We start from the raw sequence: 17301 nt of genomic DNA on the forward strand, positions 1-17301 counted from the left end.
AACATAATCATGCATTGCTTTACACTTACTAAACAGTAAACAGCTCACAGCTAAGCATGCCGATTCTGATTCAAGAATACGGATGGTAATAATGAAGAATTACCTTAATTCCTCGAGTATAACACGCAGTTAAGTGTATTATGTACCCCAAATTCACTATTTCGCAGCACCTTTTTCCTTGTACCTATGAATAATACCCACCCCCGAATTTCTGGTATCCATCCTCAGAAAAGGAAGTATTATCCACATAGTAATTTGTATTTTTGTTTAGTTTTTTTTCAAAGAAATTGGTATTGAGAAAAGCACAGCCGGTGCAACCCGGCAAACAAGTGAGTGTGGCCATTGTTTTGCCCTTCAGAGCAGTGGTTGAGGGAACAGAGTGCTAGTGGCGGCAGAAGTCCGGTGGGGTATTTACATGCGAGGGCTCCGCTCGGGCCCACAGCATTGAAGTCGAGTCGTTGCTGTATAGTACTGCATGTATTGTACTGTACTGAATGTACTGGAAATATCTGTCCATTCAACTACACACAATGTAAACGTGTCTCTCCTTTCATACATGCACATAATGTGTGTGTACTGAACATGACATGGACTTGACCTACTGTTGCTTAGTCTAAGTTTGATATGTTGAGTATTTTACATGGAAAATGTCACTGTAATGTAATGTAATGTTACTGTATTTTGTTGGTTTTAGATATTCCCAAGATTTACTGAGTGTCTACTGTATAGGGTGTGTCGGACAGATGGTGAGCGATGCTCTAATGTTAGGGCAGTGTCCATTCTCAGGAGGGGGAAAAAAATGACTCATGGGCTACATTAGTGGATGGCCTACATTAACTGGAACCTGGACCACTACGCCGGAAGACAACACACAGGCATGCAATCAAAGACACGCAATCGTAAAAAAATGACACTATTCCATCGAGAGACGAAAAATTGATGGGAAAGGTTAGATGGCTGGCTTGAGCTGGAAGAATTCAGCCCTTTTAAAAGTTGAAATATGCTATGACTTTATTGAGCTGTGAAGCAACAAAAGAGCATTTCGAGAGCATAATGCTCGCAGGGATTAACCATTCAAGTCGTGTTCACGGGGACAAAGATTTCCGCAAAAGCAGAGCTGGCACAAAGATAAAACCAGGCATGAACTCGGCTCTCGTGAAACCTTTCAATGATGGGATTTGTATTACGATAGACTTCTTCCCCAAAGTTCACCACCATGTGATATGTCCCATGAGAGGTCAGGACACAATGGCAAATGGTAAATGGACTGTAGTTATTCAGCAGCATCTATTTTATACGAAAGTATTTTAAAATGTCCTTCACATTATTGCCTTGTGGACACGATGCTGATTGGAAATCAGGGTTAACATATCGTTCACCCAGAAATCATCATTAGGAAGAACATGTTGTCTGCGGTAGACTGGCAACCAGTCCAGAGTGTACCCCGCCTCTCGCCCAAAATCAGCTGGGACAGGCCCCAGCTCACACGTGCCCCCAATGAGGACAAGCGCTGGATGGATGGAAGTCGCTGCTCAGTATTGGTGTGGAGATGTTTCAATATAAAAATTAGTATGGGTAGGCCACATACCAGGAAAATGACTATTATCCATCACTATCTGATGGGCTTTTTTTTAACTTCCAATTTCTCTTGCAGAAAAATGTAGACTGCAAAGATATGTGATTCATTTTGAAAATTTAAAAAATGTAAATTCTTCGGGCCAGGAATGTAGATCAACTAAACTGTTCGGATTATTTTCCTGGTCGGCAAAAAGCTTAGCGTCCTCCTGTCGCAGTCATTTGCCGTTTGCTTGGCAACCTGGGACAGGCGGATCTTCTGCGACAAATGGACAGGGAGAGTTGGCAGGAGGGCAGCGTACTGTTTAGTGCGTCTGCTTCACATTTCTGAGGATTGGGAGTTTTCCGGTACGCCCGCTTCCTCCCAAATTCCAAAAACGTGAATATTATGTTCACTGAACAGTCTTAATTGTCCACAGCTGGGAATATAAGTCTGAATATTTGCTTGTCTACACAAGGTATGCAAGAACATGTACCCCACGTCGATCTCAGCAATGTCAGCTAGGATAGGCCCCTAATAAGGACAACCCCTATAGCTTGATGAACTCTGCAGAAACATAGTAACTAAGGGGATAAATGTATTTATGAAACAACTTTGATTCACATTTGTGTTATAGCACTACTTTTTTACAAAAAATGTAACATGCCTTTTCACCATAGCACCATCTGCCTCCGGGGCTGAGGGAAATCAAATCTGCAACCTTTAATTGGTTGCTCTTCGTTTTTAGGGAATTGTGGAGTAACTCATGATATAAGTATAGTGGGAAAATGCCAGCCCCAAAGCGAGATGAACAAGAAATCTAGTTTCGAGTCATGAAATATAGTCACGTTCCTGCTGATAGACTGCACTGCAACCTCTGGGTCTTTGCAATAATTAATCATACGTGATTCCCACATCTGACTCAAAGATAGCCATCAAGAAATGCTAACAGGCAATACGTTGAAGGTCATTTCAATGATGGTGACCCAGGCATACATGCAAGGCCAGGCTCTGTGTTCTTTGTGAACTACAGAATCGGCAAAGACGCAACCACGACTATAACTAACATCTATGAGGCAGAAAGCCGGAGCAAATATGTAGACAGCATCTTGGATTGACCTTGTTTGCACAGATGTTGTCATGAGAAAGTTCTGCTGTTTATACAATCTGAGGTCCTTGGTGATGGGTATTACCTGCTGGTCATGTTGTGGACGGATTTGTTCATCCATGTGATAGGAAGAAATTCTTATTTTTAGAATGATCTGTTTCCCATAACTACAGTCAAGTGAAATATTGCATGTATGGCTCATACAGTCAGTAACGTCCATTCATCTTGCAATGTCAAGTCTCAATAGGATGACAACCAAAACACACATATGCACACATGCCTGTTTCACACGTGCACGTCCTCAAATGTACCGAAAGCGCACATGAACGTGTTGACACCGACGCGCACGCTACAGGTGGCGGAGATAACGACTCATGACAACGATCCTGCAGCAGGTGAGCTTGCCAGAAGTGATTAGAATGGGAAAGATTAGCGGAGGACAACAGGATTTGAGGAGTGCATAAAGGAATGCATGACTAGATAGACAAGAATGAGGGAGGATACGAGGAAAAAGCAATAAATCAGCAGATGTAAGAGGGCTATATGTGAAACAATGGCAGTTGATTTATGGGAGTCCTCTTGAGAGTTGAATAAAAAAAAATAATCATGTTGGACCAATGTGAATGGAAGAATGATGAATGTGGACAACCGGATAGCGCGATGAGCTCAGAGCCGAGAGAGGAGGAGTATAGTATTAAAAATTGTCAAGGCTCTCCAGCCAATTAAGTTGACCTTTGGGGTGACTATGAAAACAAAACACAGGGCTTAAGACAGAAAAAGTAGAATGTGTAAAAAAAAAAAAGAAAAAGAAGGGATAGTTAACAAACAAATCTTATTCTGAAATGCCCTACAATGCCACCCAAAGGGCCTTCTCCTTCCAAGGCTTCTGGCAAACAAAGGAGGAAAACGTTGCACTGCAGTATCCCGCTATTATTGCGTGAACGAGAGTACATGAAGAACGAAACAGTGATAAGGAAGACAGCAGAAGCTAGTTTCTGCAGTTAGGCTTTTGCAAGATAAGCACATCGCCACGACGTGCCGTGGGGATTACAGACTGCAGGAAGAAGAAAAACAACAAAGACAAAAGCAAAGAAACTGTACCGGAAATTCTCTACGCGTAAGAAGACTTTAAAATGACTGTACATTCAAGTGTTTTGCGGTCGTAGTTTAAGTTATAATTAGGGTTCAGATTACGTTTGTATTAACAAAAGCAATTACGAGATGTGTCAAAAAGGTTACAGGACTGGTGTCACAAAATATATATTTAAAATCCAAACTTCAACTTTTCGCCTTCAAAGTAATCCTCCTGGAATCTCAGACACTTTGTCCAGCCTTCCCTGCCAACGCCTCCATACGCTCATGGAAAGATTCATCCGGGACCCTCCGCAGCTCGTCACAGCCATCTTGATGTCGTCCACATCTTCGAAACAGGTCCCCTCGATGACCAACTTCAGCTTGGGAAAGTGAAATTATAATTTATTTTGTATTTTTTTTTAAATCACAGGGTGAGTCCAAGAACAGATGCTCAGGACATTGTGAGCAGGCGCAAGTTGGCCTGCCACAAATCACAAATCTTGCATGTGAAAAGGAAAACTCAGTTTGGGTTTGAAAGATGCATTTTTTTTAAACACCGGACCTGGAACTTTTCTAACACACCTCGTGTGTTTGCACATTTTAGCAATCCCCCCCGAATTGCGAGGGCTGATGAAACAATGGGGTTCCAAAGTCGAAAACAATTCATTCTGTGACGCTAGCATCACTGTGACTGTATCAATTTGTTCTCATTTAAAAACAGCTGAAATGAATACGAAATCATCTGATCAAAAGTTAAAACTGCCCCCACCCTGAAACCTTTATTAACTTTAGAGGCAATATTTTGGTAAAAATCAAAGCAGTGTAAAATTAGTTTTGCTGCTTTAATAGTGCATCAAAAACATTCAAATACTCCCCCCAAAATGAGCAGCAGTAATAAAAGGCTACAACCTAATTTTTCGACATTAACTGTCACACAAGCGTAAAATTGAATCAACCACTTTCACAGTGTAAAAGTTTAAAACGATAAAACACTCTCGCTTTTGATACCAAATGACAAGCAACAACCGGGCAGATAGCTAGCGACTGGCTATGTCAGCAGTCATATCGCCATCGAGATGCCAAAGCTCAAAACCTTCTTGTCTCGGGATTCAAATGCACAACCCTAGTCACATAAGATCCAAATCAAAGATGTTTATTCACAAAAAGCTGATCAATACTGGGCGAGACAGTCCTCATGCAGATCAGGCAGAAAGCAGAAAGTCTGTTCAGGGAGAAACCACTGAAAGCAACTGGAAAACACTGCAGTCTTACTGTTTTGAATGACAGTCTGCTTACTTCACATTAATGTCAGATTTTCTCAAATGTCAGATTCTTACTGAACTGATGTCTTGCATTATTTTACACGGGAAGTTCCACTACTCAATTGAACAAGGGCGATGACACAGTAACAGCAGAGCAGCAGACCAGAAGCTGTACGAGATAAAGCAAAGGACCTGCAGACATCTGTTTCATGTCTGAGACAGGTTGAAGGCTGAGAGCAGGACCTGGAGACTGGGACAGTTATTGCGGGGGGAAATGACGCCGACAAAAGAGGAAAGGAGTGCAGGCGGTGTGGAAAACATTGCATAGATAGAGGTACCTAATTGGAGGAGACAGACATTATTGGCTGCAGAAAGGTAACGGAGTAGCTTGTGCGGTTTGAGTCTCAGACAGACGACACGCCGCATTGATAGACACAGACAGATAAGCAAAAGACGAAGAAAAGATGACCACAAGGAGAATGAAATATCAAACGAAAGAGGGCTTGGTGTGGGAGCAGTGACACAAACAGAGCTGCTTAGTGTCAGCGAACCTTTTACAAAAGATGATGTACAGGAGACGTTTATCCATACTGTAGATGTCCTTGCGCTTTCACGGACCCACATCTATCCAAAGAGGAGACAACGTCCACCGCAAGAACCAAGTTTATTTATTTTTTTATTTGAGTTTATAAATACAATACTATTGTAAATAGATGAAGATAGGGTCCCAGAAAGACAGAAATAGGTGAGCTAGCAAAGAACTCTACTTCACACTAAGCAAACGTCCCATGTCCTTTAGTGCAGCGGCGTTTGGGACTATGTCTACCGAATTGTTGTGGGTCACGCTCGCGACCCTGAACATGCGTCAGGATGAACATGTTAGGCCATGTTCAGTACGTAATACCTTTCAGGTTTTCACAGCAAATCCTCTGCTCCTAATAAAGAGCCTCTAGTGGGTGGATAATGCCAACTAGAGATCATTATAAGTAGTAGAAAAAGAAAAGCTGCATTGAATTGATTTAAAAATAAGGGTACCGTTTCCACAGATTTGGCCCACGGTTCTTGAGTTTGACATATGGAGACTGAATTTCTTTGGTGAGAGGCCTCATTGATGCTAGTAACATTGAATCCCTCCCCTTCCATGATTATACAAAAGGCAGACGCTTGTTTCCCCACGATTCCTCCAGTAGATTAAATTTGTAGGACTTTGTGACAGCACAGCTGCGCCATCTTAATTCTTTATAGCAGGGAAAATTAGGTTTTGTGCAGTGCTAAAAGGTTTGAGAGAGCATAAAAGGTACAGAGCGAGGGAATAAAAAGGAGAGATTCAGCCGAGGGAATGACAAGGAGACAGATTTTAGACTCCCCAGTGATAGGTCTTGTCACACAGCCGATGTTTTCATGAAAGTTACTGCACGTGCTAGTTGGAACAACTGTACAAGATTAACTGAATCGCGTTGCAGTTTTGAACTGCCAACCTCTAATCCTAACCCCTAATCTTATCCCCCCCAAAACCAACCCTGAATCCTAACACCCAAACCCTAGCCCCAACCCACAGGCCTATCCTCCAAACCCAGAACCCTTTTGTTGCTCTTTTTTAATGCGCAATGGAAGGAAAAGGCTGTCAGTGCAGCCATTCTGTGAAAGTTTGGGATTATTTATTGCCTGAGAAAAAAAAGAAAAAAACAAAAACATCAATACAGTTCAATTTGCTTTTCTTAAATGAAAATATTTCCTTAGAATGTGTTTATATACAACGCATTGATCAATGACATTGGCGAGTGGTTTAATCATCAGTATCGTTTTAAGATATTGATTTTAGTTCATCCGTCTCGTCCTGCAAAAAAACAGATTAAATCGCTTCATTTTGCACGGTTTCCCTGGCCTGTGAATACGTTTTACTTGATCATATTTACATGCTTAGTTCTGAGCTCTATTATGCTGAGGAAGCTTAAGTAGAAGTAGGATTACCATTTTCTGTTTACTTGGAACTTTAGTCATGCTGGAAGTTGTTAAATTAAACAACTACTGGAAGCGGTCTCAAGAGCGGAAACAGTTTCTGCACTTCCTTAATTATGGAGCTGGTTGGGTTGCATATAGAGGAAGTTCGAGTCTCACTGGCCACAATATTAGGTAAACTTTCACAACCTAGTGGGATCCAATACAGATAATGTGAGATGTTGTATCAAGAATTCTGTATTTGCGAAGAAAAGACTGCTCAGTTTTGACAGTGTCAACATTGTTTTTTGTTATTATAGTTTGCAATTTGCAATTTCATTTACTTATTTCTTTTCTTCAAACTCTGCAACATGACGTTCAACGCCAGTGTTGCATCCATGGCAACCCAATAATCATCCCAACTGCTGCATGCCTCTTTCGGTAAAGAATTTGCTGAGAAGTCAACTGTATTTGAAAGTCGGCTCTGTGAACATTTTAATATTTGCCTCAGCTCTTGCATGAATTTATGAGCACTAAACAGACACCGGTGTGGACGTATTCAAGCGTCCTTGATGATCTGTGTGCATGTCAGCGTGATGCAGTGCACAAGGAGATTAATCTGGGCAAATCAACGTGAGCGTGTGTGTGTTTGTACGTGCATGACGGGCTCCCGGGGGCGCAGGCAACACCATCAAAAATTGAGCAGGGTGGCGTTCTGAGTCAGCAAACCTGAGGGGGATCTGAGTCAACGCACGACTGGTGCTTGGTGTCTCTTGCGTGTTTGCGTGTGTGTTGTCGATGCTCATGTGTGCGAGCCAAGTGATGGCGTGGGTGGGAGAGGGGCTTACATGTCTGCGGCGGACATGCGAAGATGCGAAATGGCAAAGGGTGACGATGAGGATGAAGATGAAGACTTGCAAGAGGATGTGTTAAATGACCGCCAGAGTGAATCTTGTGTCAGAATTAGGACCAACCACATTAGTGGCGTTTTGGGGTTTTTGTTAAGTCAAATATCATTCGTCCATCCATTTTGCAAATCCATTATCCATTCAAAATACACCACTGTGTCATTGTACAATTGCATGATTGACTTGGGTCAGATTCAAGTTATTTCCGTGACCCTTGTGGGGTTTTCTTTCAATAACAGAGGGGTACCGCCAATTTTGTCCACATGCGGATAAAGACAATGGACTTCATAACTGATAACGCAAAGCTTCACAAATGTTAAATACGCGCAACCCTGCACACTTCAAGTAAATTCTAACATACAAAAAGCATTTTCATTGCTCAGGAATGTTATTTTTTACCCTGAATCAAAAGTAACTTAAAATTCAGTTGAACATTAAACTTAGTTTTAGCACATCTCATTAAAATGCGAGATCATTTCAGCAAGGATTGGCTGCTATCAGACTACAAATGTCACTCTATGTCATGATACAGTTTTCCCCATAATTACTCATTCTTCAACCAGTGGAGGATGAAGAATTCAATTTGAGGACCCACTTCTGTTACCAAATATAGTTGTAGCCCGTTAACAGGGCTAATCACAGACATTACTTTTTAAATGCTACTAAATGCTTGCGAGAGGAGTTTTAGCTGTCATGACAGATGGACGTAAACCAAGAAAAGAGGAGGGGTGGGGGGGGGGGGGGCGGGATGAATGAAAAGAATCCAGATTTATTGACATCGACTGTCTATCATGCACTCTATAGCCCGGTGGATTAGCCGCTTTGAGAGTGAGGACGGAAGGGAGCGTGACCCGCAAATGCAAACAAAGTCAGAAGAGCAAGGAGAGGAAATATCCCCTGAAGCCCTTGGTACATATTTGGACAGGCAAACAGAGGCGCCTGTCCGCCAACTCCGCTAACCAAACTCAGTCAGCCTCGAGTGGCTGCCGCCTATTTCATTATGCTACACAAAGTAGGCACACAGTCTGAAGCATGTCGACATCTTCCTTGCTTCCTAAAGTGTGACCCAGTAATTTGAACACTCGGGTGACGGGCCCATTGACCTTTGCTGTTCGTACCACCTTCAAAAGAGACAACCTGTTTTTTTGGCTTCAGGCATTTTCAACCTCACCATTATTTGGGGTGAGGAATGAATATCCTTACAACAATACTAGTTAGTTATGAAAACTCAGCAGTGGTTGTTTTCTGCAGCCTGATACCGTGAAGACAAAAACGATCATCACCATCCACCGTCGGGCACGTTACCAAGTGCCAATTAGCTTTAGCAAGAGAGTAGAATAACAAGGTCAAATCATGAGAATAAATACTCTGTTAACTCTATTAAGTGCTGCTTTAAGATTGGGAGAGGTGAAAAGCATCAATGCTTGTTGGCAGAAATTGAAACGGTAGCTTGCATAATCACTGCTCTCTTCTTGGCTGAAAATGAAAGGTTTTTAAATCAGAAAGTGCTATTTATGCTGTGGGCAGTGATAAGAAAAAAAGACTGCTTTGAAAAGCTGAGTCACGTATCCCAGAAATCCCCACAACAATTATTCTTTAGACATTTTCATATTAAAAAAGAAAAAAAAAGCCTCCACATGAAGCGTTTACATTTTCCCCTCGTATTTTTCAGCTTTACAGCTCACATTCCATACCGCTTTACTTACTACTTATTAGGTTTGGTTTCTTGGACTCTAAATTTTACGTGGGTGTGAATGTGAGTGTCATTGTGTGTCAGTAATGTGATTGACAGGTCATCTGGCCGGGACGGACCCCGCCCCTCGCCTCAAGTCAGCTGGGATGTGACCCATGGCCCGGCAAAGCACGATGGATGGATTTTCAGTGTGACCATCGCAATGAGATTGGTATCACTTTGCCAAGCTTTTTTCTTTGTTATCGAACAAAAGCACGATGATATGTAATCGAGTTTGTTTTTGAAAATAAATATTTGGTTGAGAGATTAGATCAGGCAGCACGAGGTGGCACTCTTGGGGATTTTTCAGGATATGCAAAACGTGCTGATGAAGAGTAGCTGGCGATACTTCCACGACCATATCACAATTACGAGAGTGCCACCCATCAGATGCTCAATTTCCAATAATTGCAACAAATAAGCACACTGACTGATGTCAAAATATCCAATACTAAGTGCTGCATCAAATCTTCTGTCTTTACGAAGACAATGAAGTTCAGTTTGATTTACACTTATTATTTTATGATAAGTTTATTATTGTGGTTGTAGGTTGCACAATGGCAGACTGAGGAGGGTGTGTTCCAACTACAGGGGGATCATACTCCTCAGCCTCCCTGGTAAGGTCTATTCAGGGGTGCTGGAGAGGAGGGTCTGTCGAAGTCGAATCTCAGATCCAGGAGGAGCAGTGTGCTTTTCGTCCTGGCTGTGGAACAGCGGACCAGATCTTCACCCTCGGCAAGGTCCTCGAGGGTGCATGGGAGTTCGCCCAACCAGTCTACATGTGTTTTGTGGACTTGGAGAAGGCGTTCGACCGTGTCCCTCGTGGAGTCCTGTGGGGGTGGTGCTTCGGGAGCATGGGGTACCGAACCCCCTGATACGGGCTGTTCGGTCCCAGTACGACCGGTCCGCTTTGCCGGCAGTAAGTAAGTCGGACTCGTTTCCGGTGATGGTTGGACTCCGCCAAGGCTGCCCTTTGTCACCGATTCTGTTCATAACCTTTATGGACAGAATTTCTAGGCGCAGCCGAGGCGTGTTGAAATTTAACACCGCTCACAAGCCTCGCTTTGGCACATACAGAACATTTTGTGGAACACGCCCCCTCCTTCCCCATGTCTTCAAGCTTCATCTCCCTTCCTCACTTAATCTATCACTCTCTTCCAACCTTCACGCCACCCTCTGATGGTTGTATTCACCCACCTCTCACCTCCCATGTTTCCTTCAATTTAAGTGACTCAGCAATTTCTGCTCCAGTTTCCAACTCATCTGTTTTTCGGTCAGCTCGTCACGTTATTACCCCAGAGGAAGGTGTCACCTCTCTGACACGGCCATCGGCAAGAACCCAGGAAAGAAGCAAACAAATCATCAATAATGATACGTGATGAGCTTGGCTAATAGACGTGTACACTTACTGGGCGCCTGCCAAATCTAAAAGGTTCTGTTCGAAAAGTTGTACCAAAAAATTTGCTTTTATAAAAATAATGATGCTCAGTTTTGATTGAGTTTTTCAGACAGTGTTTCTAACATTTTGACTCTCTTGTGCAGCGAAATAAAACAAAATATTACTAACCTGCGCTCAGTATGACGCAGTGCAATTCCACACCACTGCAAACTACAACCACAAAACTGAAAGTATACTTCCGTTAACTTTAGTTTGACACATATTTTGTAATGCATCTTATTAAATGGTGAAAGTGTGGCAGTCTTCCGTGAGTTTCTGTGGTATCAGCATCAGCCAACGGGGGCTAAAGATAAATGACAAACGAATTCACACAAACAAAGGTTCTTTGAAAATTCATAGCGAGGATGAAGGAGCGTTATTTTTAGATGAAGACACACACTGCAAGAGTTAATCGCCTGTGACGGAAAGTCAAAGCTAATGACTTGGCTGCTCGCACTCTCCATTTGCGTCGTTCCAGTTCCACTTAAGTCCTGCAAGAGTCATTCCGCCTTTCAAACTGTTGCCAACTGCTAGACATGTCGCGAGGACGACATTTAAGCCATCTGTGGACTATTTCTATTGGTATAAACAACCATGAAAAAGCAACATGCTTCGCTCAACATATGTGTGCTTTAAACTGTGAGCAAAGCGTGAAAAAAGAAACACACGCGCCAACGTTTTCATAGCATGACTTCAACGACACACACGCAGATATGTCGGCTAGGTTTGAGCCCCACCCCTTCCGATCAAAGTCAGCGAAGGCCCTCATTATCAGATCTGTCTAAAAGATCATCCCAACCGATTATCCTGCGGTGCGGGGTGTGTCAAGAGTGATTTTCCCCTCTCTGATCTGTTCGGAAAATGCTCGAGGCCTACAATCTTAAATGTCAAACCTGTTCAACGTTTACGAACGCATGAATCATTTACACCGAGGTCGGTTGAGCCACAGACCCGGTGATTATTGAGTGTTTATATAACATGTTTCCCCGAGTCCCTCGCCGCATTAAAATTGACAGCGTTAGATACCAGATAAGCTAAGAATTAGCCTAGCGCCTGATGCCGCTATGCTGCCCCGAAGACGTAAAGCATCTGGATTGGAGGATGAGACTTTCAACTGTCGGGGGAGATATGGATGTGTGTGTGTGGTGTGCTGCGTTGGTCATCTCGAGTACATCACACACAAGAAGAGGATGAAACACACGCATCGTGATTTTTCCTCATCACGTGGGTGCACTCACATTTGAAAAAGTAAGCACAGTTGAAGCAGATCAAATATTCAATTATCGTACAAACTGCAACCACTTTGTTTTTCGTCTGTACATGCAGTTCTGACAACACTCAAGCTAAAATGGGCACCGAGTCAATTCAGTAGTCTTTGGGCTTGAAATAGGCTTAATTCACTGCGCAAGCGCAGCTTTGCACAATGGTGACACACGCAGGAATTGGAAAATGGTAACAGTTTCGTGTTCATTCCAAAATGCACAAACTCGATCACATCAATCACATTTCTACAACCTAACTTTCCCATTGAGTATCAAGCCAGTTAGTTTTGGTGCTCAGCTGAAGTTGCAGACCGTTAGAAAAGCCACATGAGTCACTGTGGCTTAAGTCCACACGTCAGCAATATACAGGTCCGGTCTGACGGAGGTTTTGCAGATAATATGTCTCTCTCTCGCTCGATCGATTCCATGAGGAGTCATCTCTAACTTCCCCCTCGGAGTGCATCTCCCTTTGCAGAGAACAGATAAATCATCCAGTGTCTTCTGGCCCTTCTTCCCGAAGAATAACTCTTCTCAATAAGGCCACAGAATGACTTTCTTATGTTTTCTGCATCTGCGGACTCGGTATTCTCTTTAGATTGCGGCTCACGTGACCCCTTCCTCCTGAGCCTTTTCCTGCTCTCGGGCTCTGATCATTTCCGCTCCCCCTTTGCTTCATCGCCCTTCTGTCTTTTCAGAGCCAGAGGCCTTCTCTCCATCCCGGGCTGTCTGACTTCATCTTTTCTCCTCCGTCTCCACATCACTATCTCTCAATCTCCCACCTTCCTCCAGCAAACAGAGTGACCCTTCAGTCTTCTGTCACCCCTCTGCCTTCAGACTCTTCTCCGTGGCTCCCCCCTCACTCCCACCCCAGCGGGTAAACATGACCCACGTTTCGATTACCCTCTTGGCATTTTGTCATTATTATGCCCTGCCCGAACTCTCCTCCGTGGCGCTCCCCCGTTCGCATCTGTCCCGCGATGACGAACACTGCCATCAGTCGTCCAGACAAGGCCCCTTCACTGTTTAGTGTCCCGCGTCTTTCTCCTTCGGGATAAGATGTCCGCCCCCAAACTTCTCTCATTTCACTTACCGCTGCATCCTGCAATCAGTGGCATAAACACTTTGGTTGATGTTCAGTAAATCAGCCTTAAAATTGTATTCTCATGCACCCAGACACTGTGGGCTTATTTATACTCGGACTTTGGTTTGGAATGGACATCACCATTAATGACACAAGAGCCAAACGCTGTAACGAGCAATTATTTTGTGTTATGTTGGCGCGACTGCTTTGCAATTACATCAACCAGGACACTGGCCTGTGGCCACTCGGTTCACTCTCATAGTACATTTCAAACAATGGCAACCAGAAATGTGTAGCTCATTTTGGCCTTTGCGGCAATACACACAGAAAAACAACTAAACTGAAATAGAAGAGTAAAGGGGAATAGGTCTAAGGAAATCAATTCTCTTAGTATGATGGAAATCTCAAAAGCATACACCATGCTGCCTCTCACAGGTCAGTATTGGTAAAGTGCCAGACATGTGATTTGAGCAAGAACCTTCGGATTATGGTTGTGGTTATTTGTGTGGAGTGCGGTGTTGGTCATCTCCAGTACGCCACACACTATGAGAGGAAAAAAAGCAGACATTGTTGATTTTCTACTCCTGAAGCTGGATACCGGTCTATCCAGATAAAGAACATGTCTGTTTGTTTTTTTCTCATTAAATTCAACATTTCCCTTAGTTCTATAGTGGATAATACGCTAATGTTGAAGAGTCAAGATGATGATGGCGTATAGTTTGGTGCTGACACAAATTAGGATTGTTAAAGGGGACATATTTTGCCAAACCAACTTAGTCTAGTACTTGGGATGTAATATTGTCTACAATGGTGTCTCGGTAAAATCGTCCACGCATTCCCGAATTCCAGAGGTTTTTCTGCCGAAAGGCCTGAAATCGGGTCATTCGAATTCCTCGAGCTTATCTACGTCACTCGCGAAGATCTCCGCCGTCCCTTTCCGCTCCCGAGCCAGCGCTGTCAACATAACAAACACGTGTTCTCTCACAAGTAGTGAGGGTTGGGTCTTCGACACAGAGGCAACCAATCAGAGGAAAGGGGCGGTCTTAGCCAAATATGGACAAAGCGGATACAAAATTGGCTCAAACAGACATACTGTCGCTGTCAGAGGGGCCTTTTCTGGACACTTGTATGACAAATTCAAGGGTTTTTTAAAAATGCAATTGACACTTTTAGACGAAGACAGTCACTCTATGGAGGTCTAAATAGCCAAAATACATGACCTTTAATACTTGTTACTAGGGGCTGTGTTACAGTGAAAAGTGATGATGACTTGCGTCTTCGTGTTCCAGCATCTTAATCCAGACTATCACCAAAATTTCACCAGTTCTTTCTCGAGGAACGTACCAAAATGTTTCACGGAAATTCTGTCAAGATAACCCAAGAAAAGGGAGTGTCGTAGCAGTCATACAAGTAGCTGGGGGAGTGATGACGTTTTCAGTATAGTAGTCGTATAACCATCATTTTCTGGGGAAATGCAATTAAATGAAAGCTAAGACCAAAGGCATTGATTCAAGGCGCAAGTGGAACAAAAACATGAGAAACTTTACGCTCCAACAAGCACATCTGTTATTGTGGTTGCTATAAGTCTTGTCCCACAAAAATTCTATCACGTGAACACAGTGCTGCATCACTTTAAGGAAACGAAAAAAAGACTCTTGCACAGTTCTCCAAATAAGAGGCCGAGTGTGCTTGCTTCAAGCTGTCTGTCACTCCTAGCTGACTTTGAGTCATAATATCACTCTCCAATGAAAACCTCATATTTCCACTTATTTGGTAACTCAATAAGATTCTCAAAACAACAACTCGAAAGGCAATGGGAGCATGTTTTGTAACAATTCATCTCCATTTGCCACTGTCCTGCAAATAAAAATATCAAAAACACTTCAGACTATACCTTGTTAAAAGAGTCAAGACTCAACACATTGAACGGGAATCACTTTGTTTCAGTACTGCCAACAACTTTGGTTAATGTACGGAATGTTATCAACAGATAATTAAAGATGAAAATATTTACTGATGTCTATGGTCAAAAATCAGATGACTAAATGAGTCATTAAACCATTAATTGTGCTTTCAATTTAGAAAAGCAAATTGAAAATTCACCGTACCAACCGTAATTTTCTCTACGGTCGAGCAAGGAAATGTAGTCAACTGTCCATCCCTAGGAAACACCAAAGGCATAAAAGTCAGTTGAGTTAAGTTTGAAGTGTTCTAAATATGACAATTCAATTCCGTAGTGTCCCACCAAACATGTGCTACAGTACAAGCTGACCTACTTTATTTGGGACCAAAAAAAAAAGTGTTTTTCCTTTAACAAAAGCCTGGGACAATAAAATGCAAGCTGTCTAAATTGTAGACTCACGGGTTTTCCATCACGAGCCGGGAACAGATGCGGGCAGTACATCACGCATTGAACAGCCTATCATTAAAAAAAAAAAAAAAAAGGTGACTGACATCACCGGAACATCTGCAGCATGAGATGTAATACAGACTGAGGAGGCAGCTTGTGTGTGTCGAGGCTCAGGTGTCCAATATAGGAGGCGGTTTGCTTGATGAAAACCTGCTATTTACGCAAATTAAAATGGCTGCTCTGACCCCTTCTCAATTAGCGAGAGTCATTCATCATTTTTTGCGGCAGTGGACTCTTTTCGCTAACGTGGAAAAGTAGTGCGCCCAGCAGAGCTTTATGAGCTCACGCTCTCAGCCAAATTCAGTCAGCTAAAAAGGTCCAGGAGATAAGCTGAGGCTGTGTGTGTCTGTGTGTGTGTGTGTGTGTGTGTGTGTGTGTGTGAATGTGTGTGTGTTGTGGGTTGGAAAAGTAATTGTCCCATTAGCTTGCTTATTAAGATATCTGTTTCTCATCAAACTCCACCTCTCTAAACACTTCCTGTAACTGACAAAAGAAACATGTTTATACCAACAATGATAGTGTGCGTGCGTGCGTGTGTGTGTGTGTGTGCGTGCGTGTGCGTGTGTGTGCGCTTGCACAAATGTGCATACGTGACTGTAGTGCATACTGTACATTTGTGCCTTGAAAAGTGTGCAACAATAAATGATTTCATATTTGTTGTTTGGATTAAGGTTGGATTTGCACTGAATGGTTCAAGCGACAGTTTGTTTTTTTAACTCTCAAACGTTATATAATTGAGATATGAGTCATATGAGTCGTTAAAAAGAAACGAAGAAAAAGAAAGAAAGAAAAGAAACACACACATGGAAATGTATACACTCAGATTGGAATCAGGCCGCTTTCAAATGTGGATAAAAATCAGATCTGGATCGAATATCTGCCAATGCAGAGAAAATACAGATCAGCCCGGATAGTTTATTATTGAAATATTTGTTTTCCATTATTAATGCAGTTGCCATTAAATGTGAGCAGCTCATTTCATGTTCAGTTTAAAAAGGTAAGTTGTACAACAGGTTTTTTTGTTTGTTTGTTTGTTTGTTTGTTTGTTTTCAATCATGATAATGTGATCCTGGCAGATATTTAACTTTTAAACTATATTACAATGTGGACATTTTATATGTGAATCCAGCAACAAGCAAATGACTGAGTAAAGGTAAGTTTTGGACGCGGAGTCGAGTAAAATGAAATGAAATGAAATGAAATAACGTAGAGTAAAATACATTGAAATGAATTGTAATAAAATAAGAATGAATAAATAAAAACAAAATAAAATAAAATATGATTAAACATAAAGTAAAACACTATTCCATTTAATATGATAAATCAAATAATATACAAAATACAGTAAAATTGAAAATAACATAAAATACGATGTCATCAAGAAAATGAAATCAAATTAAACAAGGGACAATAACACACACACATTTACAAAAAATAAAATGAAGTAAAATTAACAATTTAAATGAATTACGTAATAAAATGAACCTAAAAAAGTTCAATTATTTTAAAACATTCAATTCAACTATTATTATT

Source organism: Phycodurus eques, chromosome 12, assembly GCF_024500275.1.
Source record: "Phycodurus eques isolate BA_2022a chromosome 12, UOR_Pequ_1.1, whole genome shotgun sequence".
Taxonomy (NCBI): domain Eukaryota; kingdom Metazoa; phylum Chordata; class Actinopteri; order Syngnathiformes; family Syngnathidae; genus Phycodurus; species Phycodurus eques.